The sequence below is a fragment of the Heterodontus francisci genome, chromosome 13, assembly GCF_036365525.1.
Source record: "Heterodontus francisci isolate sHetFra1 chromosome 13, sHetFra1.hap1, whole genome shotgun sequence".
NCBI lineage: Eukaryota > Metazoa > Chordata > Chondrichthyes > Heterodontiformes > Heterodontidae > Heterodontus > Heterodontus francisci.
In genome coordinates, this window is record NC_090383.1 from 98,864,339 (window position 1) to 98,879,375 (window position 15,037).

General features: G+C 44.8%; 1 protein-coding gene across 13 annotated transcripts in view; it reads left to right on the plus strand.

Annotated features, from left to right (window-relative positions):
- The window catches only part of LOC137376532 (CAP-Gly domain-containing linker protein 4-like), a 373,251-nt gene that overhangs the window by 224,756 nt on the left and 133,458 nt on the right, over positions 1-15,037 (plus strand). The gene's annotated exons all lie outside the window — the stretch shown is intronic.

The window sequence follows — 15,037 nt, forward strand, 5'->3', positions numbered from 1 at the left end:
ACACATTCCAGGACGTGAGACTTAAATGTACCGTAAAAGGCAAATACACAACAGAAATAAAACTATAATTGCAGAATATTTACATACTCTGGGCTACCAATCATCTGACTGTGAAAAGCCGCAGACTAATATGCATTTGGAATCTGTATTCATTTCTCTGCCAACAGTTATGTGAAAATACATGTAACTGTAATTAAATGATCGTTAAAAAACAGGAAAATATGTTCATATTCTAGCTGCGTTGCCAACTAGAAATATTACACCAATAAATATGATCAGCTGCTGCAGAAGCAGAGTGTTTGTGAACATGTGTCCATGTGTATTAGTTGAAAAACCATGACAACAGCACAGATTTCCTCACTAATCCTCCATTGGTTTTTAAACATGTGCAAGACAAACCTTGCAGCCAGAAGTTAGAGCTGTTACACGGTGGAGTCACCTTTGCATTTAAAGGACCACACCAAAAGCCAAGGATGGCAGAGGGGTGTTCTAGGGTTTCCCACAGTACAGCGAAGACTCTTTGCTCACCCTCCTCCAGGCTGTGCAGGCAAGGTGGGAAGTCCTTTTCACCAGCGACGGTAAGAAGAGGCCTTCCCGCCTGAACAAGGCAGCCTGGCTGGAGGTGGCAGAGAAGGTGAGTAGCTGTGGAGCCATCCGCTTTCAAAGGGTCCAATGCCAGAAAGGGATGAAGGAGCACTCCCCAGCCAGCCAGGGCCCTCTAGGCCTCGTGCGCACAGGGTACGAGCACCAAAGTCATCCACAGCCAAAGAGCAATCAGATCAGCAGCCTTCCTCCAGTGAGGCTGCTAGCACAGAGGTTGCACTGAGAAGGGGCACTCGCAAGCATTTACAGAGATCACACTGGCACAAATGGGAATGCACGGGTGTCACAGCAATGTAAATACATCTTTCACGGAGAGGCGGTGGCGTAGTGGTATTATCACTGGACTAGTAACCCAGAGACCCAGGGTATTGATCTGGAGACATGGGTTCGAGTCCCACCACAGCAGAAGGTGGAATTTGAATTTAATTAATAAATCTGGAATTAAAAAGCTAGTCTAATGATGGCCATGAAATCATTGTCGATTGTTGTAAAAACTCATCTGGTTCACTAATGTCCTTTAGGGAAGGAAATCTGCTGTCCTTACCTGGTCTGGTCTACATGTGACTCCAGACCCACAGCAATGTGGTTAACTCTTACATGCCCTCTGAAATGGCCAAGCAAGCCACTCAGTTGTACCTAACCGCTATGAAGTCAATATGGACTGCAGCGGTTCAAGAAAGCAGCTCACCACCACCTTCTCAAGGGCAATTAGGGATTGGCAATAAATGCTGGCATAGCCAGTGACGCCCACATCCCATGAATGAATTAAAACAAAAATAATTGTTCCTCACCAACATGTGTGTCCTTTTCTCTGTGTGAATGATGTGTGCCAGCATGTAGCGCCAATGTCACATCCCTTTGCACCATTGGCCCTTCAGGACAGCCAACATAAGCAATAACATCATTGCCATGCCACCATTAATCACGAGGGTCTCCACGGATGCAGTGACATTGACATTATCTCAGTCAGCTGCTGCCTCTAATGGTTTACACAGAGATGCTGCAGATCTGGACTGCCGCACAGCAGGTGAGCGAGGGTGATGTGTGGCTTGCAGAGCTCATGTCGATTCCTATGCAGCAGACAGCCTTTGTCTGATAAGCCACTGCCGTACATCACTAGCTCACTGCTAGCCCTGCATGCTGAGCCTGGATGCCATCTGCCCTCCCATGCGCCTTTCACGTTCTAGGTCCTCAGCACCTTCATAGTGCGAGGAGGAATCCTGTTGACGTCTCTCCTCATCATGCCAAGCCTGGCCCCTATTGGGTACGTAGTTGTGCAGAACACAGCAAGCATTAAAGAAAGGAGCTGGCCTTTTTGGCCTGTAGTACAGGGCACCACCTGATCTGTCCAGGCATTGGAAGCGCTCTTTCACCATGCTGATCGCCTGCTCAATGGTGGCTCTTGTATCTCAGTGGCTGGCGTTGTATCTCTCCTCTGCAGCAGTGGTGGGGCCTCTCACTGGTGACGGGAGCCATGTCTGCAAGGGATAGCCCTTGTCTCCAAGAAGCCACCCCTCTATCTGCGTCAATTCAGTGAACACCGGTAGCAGCTGGGACTGGTGCTAGACCCAGGTGTCATGGCAGCTGCCTGAGAAGCAGGTACAGATTTTCATGAAGCATCTCCAGTGATCACATACCAACTTCACCTAGATTGAGAGGATTCCTTTAATGGTGACGTCTGCAGGTGGTAGCCTGGCGGGAGGCCTGATGGCCAGGTGGGTGTAGTCTATGAACATTACAACCTAAGGTTCTCCGGCAGTGGTGCCGAAACCGATGGCTGTCTGGGCCTGGCTGTGAGAATCCGTCCTGAAGCGGACATACTCACTGGCCCTCCGGTGCAGGGCATTGGTGACCTCCCTGATGCAGCGGTGCACTGCTGAGTGTGTGACCCCACAAAGGTCTCTGGTGGGCCCCTGAAAAGCTGCACAGGCGTCAAGCTTGAGAACTGCTGCCACTATGAGGACTGCAGGCATAGGATGTCCACCGAAGCCCATGGGCTGCAGGTCATCTTTGAGCAGGGCACAGAGATGTGTCACCACCCTCCCTGCATGCGCAATTGCCTCTGACACTGGTGCTCTGACATCCGATGGCATGTCATGTGGGGCCTGTAGATGCATGGCGACTGTAATGGCGAGCTCCCCTTGGAGGCTGCTGCTCATGACCGGGGGCCTCTACGTGGACTGCACCTGCCTGCTAATTTTGGCTCCAACGCATACAGATCCTCAGTAGCAGAGGATCACACAATGTAGGATAAGCCATACCCATTTCCATGTGATAAATAAAGTTGAATTCTTCATTTATTCGAAGGTTCCTAATAGGGCAGGGATTGGTGTTGATGGGTACATCAGGTGCTTTCATGGATCAACTATGTGGCATGGCATGACATTGCCCATCTTGGCCAACACTCAGTGGCACAGCATGACCACATCAAGATCCTACCAGCTGAATTGATTGCCCCCACCATACCTACAACCTTAACGCTCCTACCTTTTCTGGCACCCTCCCCACACACGGTGACTAGAGTGCCATTGCTCCTTCACGAATACAAACAAACGCAGAGCATACACTGTTTACGGAGGGAGAGTACACAGTACCTCCCTCATGCCTGCAGAGCTTTCCCTCCAGTAATCCCAGATCCCCTCCCTCCTCCCTTCCAGTATGCAGAGTGAAACCCCTGTAATCCCCCCCACTCTCCTCCCTTACAGAATGCAGAGTGAGACCCCTGTAATTCCCCCCTTACAGAATGCAGAGTGAGACCCCTGAAATCCCTCCCTCATCCCTTACAGAATGCAGAGTGAGACCCCTGAATATCAGAACTTACCTTCCGTAGCGAAATCTTCTGCTTCTGAAAACCCACCGGCTTTTCTAATCGTGAACAAGATGGCACGTGACGTCCACCCGTTCTGCATAAAATGAGGAAGTGTGTACGGAGAGGCGGCGCTGTGCATAATCTGCAGAGGTAAGGACCGTTTTACATATCTAATTGGGGTGCCGCCACCAAGTGCCGGGTGGGGGCACACCGAGGTCCCCCCGCCGCCAGTAACCTGCGGCGGGCCCTTCTCGATGTCGCGGGTCGAGGCGGGCCTCTCCCCACAGAATTTTACCAGCCCCTGCGCTGCAACCTGCAGTGTTGAGGAGCCGGTAAAATTCAGACCCACATCTTTCCTATAGTGCAGTGACCAGAACTGCATGCAGTACTCCAGCTCTGGCCTAACTATTGTTTTATACAGTTCCAGCATAGCCTCCCAGCTCTAATATTCTGTGCCTTGGCTAATAAAGGCAAGTATTCTGTATGCCTTCTTAGCCACATTATCTATCTGCTTATGCACTCCAAGGTCCCTCTGTTCCTCTATACTTCTCAGTATCCTATGATTTATTGTGTATTCCCTTGCCTTGTTAGCTTTCCCCAAATGCATTACCTCACACTGCTCTGGGTTGAACTCCATTTGCCACTGTCCTGCCTATCTGACTAGCCCATCGATATTTTCCTGCAGTCTACAGTTTTCTTCTTCATTATCAACCACACAACCAATGTTTGTATCGTCTACAAACTTTTTAATCCTACCTCCTACATTCAAGTTCAAATCATTGATATATACCACAAAAAGCAAGGGACCTAGTACTGAACCCTGCAGAACCCCATTGGAAACAGGCCTTCCAGTAACAAAAACACCCCAGATTACTACCCTCATGTGCTTCCTCTGAGCCAATTTTGGATTCAACTTGTCACTTTGCCTTGGATCCCACAGGCTTTTAATTTCATGACCAGTCTGCCATGTAGGACCTTATCAAAAGTCTTGCTAAAATCCATACAGACTACATCACATGCACTACCTTATCGACTTTCCTTGTTACCTCCTCAAAAAATTCAATCATGTTAGTCAGATGCGACACTTCCCTTAACCAATCCATGCTGACCGTCTTTGATTAATCTGTGTCTTTCTAAATGAAGATTTATTCTGTCCCTCAGATTTTTTCCAATAATTTGCCCGCAGCCGAGGTTAAGCTGACTGGCCTGTAATTACTTGGTATATCCCTTTCTCCCTTTTTAAACAATAGTACAATGTTAACTGTCCTCTGGCACCATACCTGTAGCCATAGAGGATTGGAAGATGATGGTCAGAACCTCTGCTATTTCTTCTCTTGCTTCCCTTAACAACCTAGGATGCATTTCATCTGGGCCTGAGGATTTATCCACTTTTAAAGATGTTAAACCCTCTTAATACTTGCTCACTCACGATGTTAATTTTGTCTACTATTTCACATTCCTACTTCCTGATGGCAATGTCTGTGTCATCCCTCTTTTGTGAAAAAGAGACTCAAAGTATTCATTAAGAACTATACCAACGTCCTCTACCTCCACACACAGGTTATCCTTATGGTCCCTAATGGACCCTACTCTTTATTTAGTTATCCTCTTGCTCTTTATGTATTTATAAACAATCTTTGGGTTTTCCTTGATTTTTACTTGCAAATATTTTTTCATGTCCTCTCTTACCTAATTTGCTTTTTAAATTTCATCCCTACACTTTTTATACTCCTCTAGTTTTTCTGCAGTATTGAACCCCCTTTATCTGTCATAAGCTTCCCTTTTTTTCTTTATCCTCTCCTTTAAGCCCTTTGGCATCTGATGTGTTTGCTTCTTCATGTTAGTATTGACTATACACAAAACCAACCATGCATGAGAGATCACTTATCACGTGACGAGTTTCTTTATTTGTAACTGTACTGCAGCTGTATAACTAGGAGCTATCTTACACAGGTCTGGTCTGGACACCGACTCTCTACAGACTCCCTCTGATTAGAAGTCACATGGTACATTGAAAGCATAACCACAGCCTCTTAAAGGTGTATGACATTTAAAGGTGTACCAAAACATCCCCCTTTTTTCTAAATAATGATCCCCCTTAAACAAATAAACTATAACTATATACAAGTCAGCAACAGTGATAAATTACAAATATACATTGAACAAGACTGTGACATAAGACTCACAGACTCATAAGTCTTGATAACATAATGGTGGTCTAACCATACACCCTGAGTTGGTAACTGTATATCTGCTTTCAGATTGCTGAACATGGACTTTTTACCTTGGAAGTAGCGTGTGCAGGCTTTGCTAGAGACTTGGCTTTGGATCGCATCCTTTTGGCAATTAAATGATGCAGTGATACACGGTCAAGAATTTCTTTGATCTGACCTCTGTTTCTCATTCTGTCCCTCTGCGACCTTGGCTGAGATGAAACCTCATGAATCTTCTCTTTCAGGACCTGAGGTTCTGCTGCAACACTTTTTTATTTTACTTTGTTCTGTCGAGACTGAATATGAATCTCCTGGTGTGCAGCCTTACCATTTTCTAAGGTTTTGTTCCTTGCCATTTGCAATTTCATCTCCTCTATCTAACCAGCCAGCATTTTGGCCTGTTTTGCTCAATCGGAAACTTCTTGTAGCTTGTTGTATTTTGCTTCTGTTTTCTTCAGGTACTGCTCCGCCATCTCAAGCAGTGAAAAATGTTTATTCAACTTTTCTATTTGTTATGTGAGATGTTCAACAGAGTAAACTGGTTTGTCCTCTTGATGGTGGATCCCATGTATTCTAACAAGGGTTAGGTCCCAACACGCCTGTAGACCTGCAATTGCTGGTCCGATAGTCTGAACAATATAAAAGATTTGGGTGCCCATGCCGATTGGTTGTACTGACAATCTACCCTTATGGAACTCAAACGTGGAATTGCTGGCTGATTATAAGTCATAAGCTGGTCACTTCTTGGCGTCATCATGGCCTTCCCCATCTTTGGGTACATGTTTTGAAGATCCGCAGAGGAAGTATATTCGCACTTGCCCCTCTATCAACTTTTGCTGAAAGCACATGCTTGCCTTGTTTCTTTGGACATGTGATCTGTATAGATGCAAGTGCTTTCAATGGTGTAATGGGATCAATGCATTCAGTGACATTCACTGTGTGAAAAGCTTGCTTCTCATGTCCTCATGGAACCTAAATCACTGGTATCATCATCACTCCGGTCACTTCCATTGGCTACCTTATGTATCTGTTTTTTGTTGCATCTATAATGGTCCCTGTGTTTATAAGGGTATTGTACCTTTCTGTTGACTGTTTAACTCTGGTCACAAACCTTGCTTCTCCCATCAGGTTTGTCTCTCTTGCACTGCTGCTTCCAGTGCCCTTTTGCGCCACATGTCATAGAATGCCAGACAGCTCCTTTGCGCATGTAGCAGCCCGCATCTCTGACATGACCTTCCAGATTGAGAACCTTTGGCTAATGTACCAATCATTGGGGTAGAACATAAAGATTGCAAACTTTGCTGTCCTGCAGTGATTGCTTTGTATTTGCGTCCATCCTGGACAAGTAAATTGACATTGTAACCTTTAGGTTTTTCCAAGAGGTCTTTCAGATATGTCTTGATCGGCATTGATGATGGCATGAACATAGCAGATGGAATATAATGTGAATAAGTGTGAAGTTATCCACTTCGGTAGAAAAAACAGACAGAATATTTCTTAAATGGTAAGAGGTTGGGAAGTGTTGGTGTCCTAAGGGACCTGTGTGTCCTTGTTCACGAGTCACTAAAAGCTAACATGCAGGTGTAGCAAGCAATTAGGAAGGCAAATAGTATGTTCGTCTTCATCGCAAGGGGATTTGAATACAGAAGATGTCTTGCTGCAATTGTATTGAGCCTTGGTGAGACCACATCTGGAGTATTGTGTACAGTTTTGGTCTCCTTATCTAAGGAAGGATATACTTGCTATAGAGGGAGTGCAGCAGAGGTTCACCAGATTAATCCCTGGGATGGCAGAATTGTCTTCTGAGGGGAGATTGAGGAAACTGGGCCTGTATTCTCTAGAGTTTCAAAGAATGAGAACTGCTGTCATTGAAATGTAGAGAATTCTTACAGGGCGGATGTAGATAGGAATTTCCCCTGACTGGTGAGTCTAGAACGAGGGGACATAATCTCAGAATAAGGAGTAGGCCATTTAAGACTGAGATGAGGAGGAATTTCTTCACTCAGAGGGTGGTGAATCTTTGGAATTCTCTACCCCAAAGGGCTGTGGAAACTCAATCACTGAGCATGTTCAAGACAGAAATCGATAGATTTCTGGAGACAAATAACATCAAGGGATGTGGGGATAGCGTGGGAAAGTGGTGGGTAGATCAGCCATGATCTAATTGAATGGTGGAGCAGGCTTGACGGCTGAATGGCCTATGGCTGCTCCTATGTTTCTATGACGCAATAACCAATTCCATGATTCGCTCTGTGAGTTCAGCTTCTGAGAATTCGCAGACAAATCCCTTGTCGTGACACCTGCTCATGAAATGATCAACTGATTTGTTTGGCTGTTGATGGAATGACATGAATTCAGAAATTGATCTTGACGTGCAGTTGATCTTCAAGTGTTGACCATATCTTAGTGGGATCTTTATGATCCTCCTCCGTGAGCCCTGATCTATTCAACTGGTGCAAACCTTCGTTGCCTATAAGCGATATGAATTTTTACAGCTTGCTTTTTAGGCTTAGTGACTGCCAAGTCAAGGAAGCACAATTTGACTCACTGTTTAAACAACTTAAACTCTGAGACAAGGTCAGCCGCTTTCCAGTTGATGGATGGAAACATGGAAGTCATTTTTGCTATTTAACTGGCAGTATAAGCTTTCTTTGTAGTGAAAAAAATCTGCCTTGCAGCTTTGGAAAAAAAAATGACAGCAGCAGCTAAAAAAACTTCCTGGCTGTTTTGAAAAAAAAATCTCTGCCTGCAGGTCCACAGACTACCACAGCCCAGTGGAGCAGTAGAGAGAGGCTTTGCAAGCATGGCGCCAACTCTTGAGTTCGCGCACTTTATTTAGGCCCCGCCCACGAAGGATGATTTCAGTGCGAAAAGGCTCCGCTCTCTCCCAGTCTGCGCGCTGGAAATGTTTTTTTCTTCTTTTATCTCGCATTATCGACGATGAAAAGGACAGTAATGGCGCCGAAATTTATTTTCTCTTTGATATAGTTCATCTAATCAACGACGAAACTGTAATAAAGCTGAAAATGTTTTCATATATCACTTGCCAGATACCTTCGCCCGACCTCAGCAAAGTCAACGTAATGGCTTGCTCTAACCCACTATCGATCCACTGGCCCGATACAGCTCGGTGTCTGTGCCCAAGTACCTCTCGATGCCTCTCGATGCGCAGATTCCCTCTGTGAGTCCAGATTAACCCTGAAATGCTCCTGAGGACTCAACTCCCTTTCAGAACTGAGCCATTTGCTCGGATCTGCGAGGGTCCGATCTCACAGTGAGAGTACATACAGTCTTACCCTACATGAATGCAGAGCTGCCTACACAGGGTGTGTTGCAAAGGATGCAGTTGATAGCCAATTCCTCTGCGCCATCGAGGATCTTCCAAAGTCTGTGAACTTGAACCTCATTGGAAACGGCGGAGTTCAGAATCGAAAAATCTCCATCGCTGCCACCATGATGAGTTTGCTTCTCTTTGTGTTAGTATTGACTATACACAAAACCAACCACGCATAAGGGATCAGTTAACATATAATGAGGTTCTTTATTTATAACTACTGCAGGTGCATAACTAGGAGCTATCCTACGCAAGTCTAGTCTACGGATTCCCTCTGACTAGAAGTCATATGGTACATTGAAAACATAATCACACCCTCTTAAAGGGGTACCACACTTAAATATGTACCACAACAAATTCAAGGGGGCTCTGGATTTGTCTTTAAGGGAACATACTTTCTCTGAAACAAAAACAAGAAATGCTGGATTCACTCAGCAGGTCTGGCAGCATCTGTGGAAAGAGAAGCAGAGTTAACGTTTCGGGTCAGTGACCCTTCTTCGGAACTCTCTGCTTCTCTTTCCACAGACCTGCTGAGTGAATCCAGTATTTCTTGTTTTTGTTTCAGATTTCCAGCATCCGCAGTATTTTGCTTATACTTTCTCTGAACCCTCACCTTTTTTTATTTCCAAAATATACTTTATTCGTAAAAAACTGTAAAAAAATAGATTACAAAACAGTTCAAAAACAGCACCAAGTCAACAATACAAAGAGTGCAAAGGAGATCAGTTTCCTTCAATTCGGAGTCTCTCCCTTGAACACTTCCCACTGACCCATTACTGATTTACTTCAAATAGTTGTTTCCAGTCCACTTTAGCTACATCACATCTTAGTAAAACTAGCTTTTCCCCAGTTGAGAATTTTTATTCCTCGCCTATCTTTGTCCTTTTCCATAACTACTCTAAATCTAACTGAATTATAATCACTTCCACCAAAGTGCTCCCTAACTGATACCCCTTTCACCTGCCCAGTTTCATTCCCTAAAACTGAGTCCATACCGCCCCTCTCTTGTTCAGCTTGCTACAAACTGGCTAAAAAAGTTCTCCTGAATGCGTTTTAAGAATTCTGCTCCCTTTGTGACTTTCACACTAATTCTATCCCAGTTAATATTAGAATAGTTGAAATCCCCCACTATTACTGCCCTATTGTTTTTGCATTTATCAGAAATTTGCCTACATATCCGTTCTTCTATCTCCCTCTGACTGTTTGGGGGTCTATGGTACACTCCCAGCAGTGTGATTGCCCCTTAGTTCTTCAGTTCAACTCTTAAGGCCTCATTTGATGATCCTTCTGCCATATCATCCCTGCTAATTGTTTCTTTAATCAATATTGCGACCCTCCCCACCCCTCCTTTTTTATCTCCCTCCCTACCTTATCTGAAAACCATGTAACCAGGAATGTTGAGCTGCCATTCCTACCCTTCTTTCAGCCATGTCTCAGTAATTGCTATAATATCATACTCCTATGCCAATCGCTGTTCACAGCTCATCTGCCTTATTTCCTAGCCTTGTTGCATTGAGCAACCATGTCGCACTGCCACACTCCCTTGTTGCCTATTTTCCAGCCTTTGTTTTCTCTGCCTTTCAAATCTGCCCACTAATTTTCTGGCTTCGGTTTCCAACCTTTCTTCTGTCCTTTGAATCTACTCTCAGGTTCCCATCCCCCTGTCAAGGTAGTTTAAACTCTCCCCAACAGCACTAGAAAAACCCCCTCTGAGATATTAGTTCCAGTTCTGTTGAGGTGCAACCTGTCTGGCTTGTACAGGTCCCACCTCCCCAGAAACAGTCGCAATGCCTCAGGATTCTATAGCCCTCCTGCCTGCACCATCTCTCCAGGCCTGTACTCATCACTTCTACCTTCCTATTTCTATAGTCACTAGCATGTGGCACTGGGAGTAATCCGGAGATTAGTACCTTTGAGGTCCTCCTTTTCAATCTCTCTCCTAGCTCCCTAAACGCTGCATTGGACCTAATCCCTCTTTCTGCCTATGTCATTGGTGCCAATATGGACCACGACCTCTGGCTGTTCACCCTCCCCCCTCAGAATATCTTGTAGCTGCTCAGCGACCTCCTTGAACCTGGTACCAGGGAAGCAACATACCATCCTGGAGTCACATCTGTGGGCGCAGAGCTCCAGTCTGTTTACCTCACTATTGAATCCCCTACCACTATCGCTCTTCCACTCTTCTTCCTTCCCCCCATGCAGCTGAGTCCCTATAATCCAACTGTGCAAGTTGTTCCCCAATCTTTCCCAATCTGTGAATTCATCAGCCTTTGTCTTGTCTGTCTAATGTAACCACCACCACCATCCCATGGAGATACTTTCCTGACATTTCAGGCACACTTGTCATCCCTCCTTCACCTGTACATTGGTGGCTGTGATATTTAATTTTGGGCAGCGCACTGATGCTCCACCAAATTTGTGACCAGTGTGATTGGAATTCCTAGTGGAATTGGACCCCAACCAATCCAGCCACTTTCCCTCATGGAAGTATGTAGCCATCCCATCAGTGCTCCGTGTCTTACCCCCGACTGTGTTACACTGGTCCTGGCTCCTCCCATACACCCGTAAGTAAAAGACATCTCAATGTCCCCTCAATCCATCTGCCCTGCTCCAGCCACAGGGTACGTCCCATCTTGTGTCCTTGGTTCGACTTACTTCTGCAGAAAAGAAAGATAAGAAAAATAGCACTGCTCTGTGAGAGCTCTTCCCTCCACAGGTCACACTTAGGTTATGTACAAATTTACACTGTGTAACGACCAGATGAGAGAGGTGTCGAGGGATGCCTTTCAGCCTTCACCTGGTAAACCCTGTAACTGGGTTTAATTTTAAACACACCGTGTTTTTAACTCCCTCTTGGTGAATCCTTGTTCACCGCTTTCCAATTATCCAATTTTCCAAAAAGGAAACCGGCACAAACAGGTTTTCTTAGGGTTAAAGAAGAAAAGTTGAAATTTATTAAACTTGAACTTAAACTCTAATTCGGTTGATGCCAACGGATACACAACGCGCCCACGCTAGCATGCAAATAGAGACAGAAAAGAGCAGAAGAAAAATAAAGTGGAAAAGTTTGAGGCAATATCTGAAGAGTTTTTGTTACAGTTCTTCAAGCTCACTGTGGAGTCCTTGATTGTAGGTAGATCTTGCTCTTCGTTGAGGCCTAGTATTCTTCTTAAACCTTGTTCGCTGTAGGAGAATTTTCTCTCTTGGGGTTCATGTGCCTTTAGTGGATTCAGGGGCTTGTGAGAAAGAGATGGGAGCAGACAGGAGAGATCTTCAGTCCAGGAGCAGACAGACACTCTGAGTTCAAACTGTTTGTAAAATTCAGAAAATCCCAGGTTGCCAAGCAGGTTAGTCATGTGACTAACTGGTCTGACCACGTCTTGGATTGTATCACCTGAGCAGTCTCTGGAATGCTCCTCTTACACACAATACCTGGTGATCAAGGTTAATTGTGGGTTGAATGTGTCAGGGAACGGTCCTTTGTCCTTCCCATCACCGTCTGTTAGTATGCAAATGTCTTTTCCAGCCACGGCTGATCTGTTTAACAAGTCCTTTCTTCACTCTAGTAACAGTTTAAAATCAATGTTCATGACAAAATTAATGTGCCTCATTCTTGGCGGGTGGGGGCCTAGCATGACAACTGTATGAGATGTCTTCCCTCCAAAGGTCAGACTTCCTGTTATATAAATTTATATGTGTGCCCTTTTCCTTTCTTCCAGATTGAGACTTCTTGCGGTTCGGGGTCGGTGTACGAGGAGGCGTCCAGGGCACCCTGGGTCGGGGTGTCTGACTACTCCTTCTTACCACCCTGCTCTCTGGGTCTTGCCTTTAAACAAAGAAAACTCCCTTTTCCAAAATTCATACCCCTTTGAAAAAAGATTTCCCAAATTGTCCTATTTCACCTTTTAAATTCCTTTTGTCAAATTATCCTTTGTTTTTCCTGCAGTCTGAGCTTAAAGCACACAGTTTGAGTCTTTTTTAAAATTCTAATCTCTAACTCGCATGCGTGAATTTCTGTCTGAAATAAAATCTCCACATGTTCAACAAAACAAAATCCCATAATAATTGAAATTTTGATCAGAAATTCCAACTCGAATGATAATTTAGAACATTTACTTATGTCCATTATTTTCCCCATTTAACTAGGTCACAATTCCCATTGTGAAATCCCCTTTAACCCAAAACTAGTAAAATTTCCTCTGCAAAATCACAATTTCAGAAAACAAACTTAAAAGATACATCCTCTACACAAAACCTTTATTACACACACACATTATCTCCTGGAAGCTTCCAACTTGCATTCTCCATGCACACACTTTAAACTTTATCAACTTAGGATCAGTAACACAGTACATGTTTTACAAAGAAACAAAAGAAAATAACTTAAGTCCTGGGTTCTCAGGTCTTCTTTCTTCAAGGTACCCTTTGAAGCAATTGTAAGTAGGAACTCAAGAAAACGGTGAATTGTCACAGTACAACTTCAGACAAAATTTAAACCTAACAGCAGCCTCACACAGCATGAGAGAGGACCTAAAATAAAAACAAAAATTGCTGGAAATACTCAGCATGTCTGGCAGCATCTGTGGAGAGAGAAGCAGAGTTAACGTTTCAGGTCAGTGACCCTTCTTCAGAACTCAGAGAGAGGACCTCCTATTTCTCTTTCTCTCTCAGAACAATGAACACAATTTTTTTTTGACAGTCCAATATCCATGTTATCGTAACTTCTTTCTCACTTACCCAATTAAAAAAAATACAACTATTGAAACACATTAAACAACCAACTGTTTTAAAATCACATACAAAAACAGACCGCAAGGGGTTAAACAACCTTTAAGTGACACAGACACTGGCTTGCAAATGCACAGAGAAATCAGCGAGACATGGGTCACTCTCTCAGCACAATTGGGTTTTAACACTTCCAACCTCCACTCAGTGACAGACACTGAACACTGGAGCACAGACACACAAAATCAAACAAGGCACTCTAATAAAACACACAAACAGAAACTGAATCCACTCACATACACACAAGGTTTTCTTTTACCATTCAGACAGCATTTTAAAACCTACCATGTGAATTTTCTGATTAACTACCTCTAACCATTATCTTTCAGTCTGTGCACCTTTCCCTTTTGTTTATTCTCTTCCCTCCAGTCGGATTTAAAAGTCAGAGTCAGTTTCCTGAACATGCTGCCTCTGTATTTGTCACATCCTCGGGATCAAACCATGATTCCGCCCTTGCCATGATCCGCAGCAAGCTGTTAGCTACTAGGGTCCTCAACCAATGGTTCCTAGGAGCCCCTATCAGCTGCGCAAGGGCTAGATTTCCCTCAGTAGCTTTCAGATATACGGGCCAAAACCTATCTGGTGCCTCGCCTGCTAGCTATCTGATCTGCTCAACCTGTAAGAACGGGCTGCCCCGGTCATGTCCCAGCGCCACTAAAATTTTGTCCTTCAAACCTTCCTTTGTTCCCCCTCCCAACTTAGTAGCTGTCTACAGACTCTGATACAGCTTCCCATCTAGTGAGAACAGGATCAGTTTCTTCATTTTGTCCTCATTACAATTATTAATTCCCCCTATCTGCTCTACGCTAGTGAAATGGACAGAGGTGTCCCCTCCATGCTCCAGTTTCGGCACATTGGCCAGCATTTCTTGTAACTGACGAGTTGTATAGGGGACCACGTAATCGCTCTGCAATGGCGCCAGACCACTGCCTGCTGGGGATGGACCTAACTTTTGCTGTTGCAGGGGGCACATCGGTCTCGGTGGTCCCGGTGCCTCGGAAGCCGGCCGACACTATACTGTGTCCATCATCGGGCTCCTTTCTTCCCTCATCCTAGTCTACCCCAACTTCCCCTGGCACCATAAGACAAGCCAAACCCCTGGCCCCGGATAATGCTAGGGTCAGCTTACGAATTTTCTCATTACATAGCCCCTGATCAGCCTCTTCACGTACCCAATTTTGAGCTACTCTGTATGCCACCTTGATATCCTTCAGCTGTCTCTCGGCCTTGTCGGCTGTCTAACCTCCTGGCATTTTCCTCATGCTGAGCCTGAAACTCCCTTTTACTCTCGGT